We start from the raw sequence: 1,730 nt of genomic DNA on the forward strand, positions 1-1,730 counted from the left end.
ATTTTTTATTTCAATTAAAAAATAAGTGTTACACTTTAATTATTTAAAGAAACTAGAATTAAAAAGAATTTTTAAAAAAATGTAAGAAAAATAATATTAAATAGGTTAAATGTCGTCATTAATTACAGTCAATTTAAATTTTTATTGAAAAAATTATAATTTTAGGACATAGCTGAAATATTTTTAGAAGATTCAATGAATCTATACATTTATTTAAAGAGTTTATTTTTAAGAATAAAGCTTATACATGGAAGTTTTGAGAATCAATGTTATAAAATTTATTTATTCAAAAAGTGCCATCATCATACAAATTACATTTTTTTGTACTTAATATTTAGTAAAATCCTTATATATATATATTGAACAGACTGCATAAAATAACAAATTTATCTTACGTCATATTCATGCAAGTACGTCGGATCGGAGCTTGTTAATGCAGATTTTACTTTTTGATTGTTCAAAAAAATTGTGCCTCGAAGACTTGGTCCAGTAACAAGCATGCACATTTAGCAATTTACAAATATATTACAGCCAGCATAGTAGTTAAAAAACAGTATATTTGTGGAAGGAGTAAGAGATTTGATCAATATTTTGTCTGGTAATGTAACAATGAATGTTATTCGTTACAGACAATATTTCGATGAAGTTGTTAAGTATAAATTTGGATAAATGTAGAATTTTTTTTATATGCTACAATCTTAACTGGATAGCTTTTTAGATCTAAAAGCATCCGGTTCAATCCAATTATTAAAGAGAGATTGTCTTTATCATTATATATTATTAGAATTAAGTATCCGAAGTTGCAAGAGTTCGATCTCCTCCTTTATCAGCTCCGACATACAATAATAATTGAAATAATTACAAAAACAATTTGTAAAGCAGAACTTTAATAATTTCTTAATCCTACAGCGTGTCTTTTTAAAAAATACAAGATCGCTGTTGTAATTTGTTCATATGTTATATATAATCAAAGCCCCAAATAAATTGCTAAAATATTAAGGATAATTTAATTAATCATAATTTAGTCCAAAAATAGGTTGAAAGTGGTTTGCTTGTTATTTTTATAATGTAGTTAAGCTATGCAAAGCTATAAAAGTCGGGCAAGGAAGAGATCAAACATTAAACTTCTCTCAATAAAACACACCAGTCGATTAAAGAGTTTGACTTCAAAGTTTATATTTTGTACAATAATTTTTTGGGAGTATGAAATGCCATTTATTTAGCCATGGCTTTTATTACATTCGGAAAGCCACACAAATATAAAATGAGCTTGTAAAAGTTAAGCATAGATAAGTAGAATTACTTTAGTCTCAGTTTCTTCCGAAATTGATACTATTTTAGTTACTATATTTTAAAAACACGGAGAATTAGTAGTAAATATGCAACTGTGAATCTATTTAAATGATTTTTATATGCATAAAAATCATTGTAAGGCAAGATATAGCCAAATGGCATTTTATTGAATCTGAAATCACTATAATCATTTGGTTATATCTTAGCACTAAACTTTGTCAACTCATGAACCTTATCGATTGCCATATTCAATTGGATGGGCGTTGCATCGAAGCAAATACATAATTAGAGAAATTGGCTTCGGAAATAATCGATTTTTTAACATCTTTAATGCATCATACCACAGAAAGAGATTATTGCATAAATTTAAGTGCACTTATCTTCGTCTCCATACATTACGGTAAAACTTAATCCTAACGTGTACTATTTTAAAATTA

Source organism: Centruroides sculpturatus, unplaced genomic scaffold (assembly GCF_000671375.1).
Source record: "Centruroides sculpturatus isolate CEXI.00-Female unplaced genomic scaffold, Cexi_2.0 scaffold317, whole genome shotgun sequence".
Classification (NCBI taxonomy): domain Eukaryota; kingdom Metazoa; phylum Arthropoda; class Arachnida; order Scorpiones; family Buthidae; genus Centruroides; species Centruroides sculpturatus.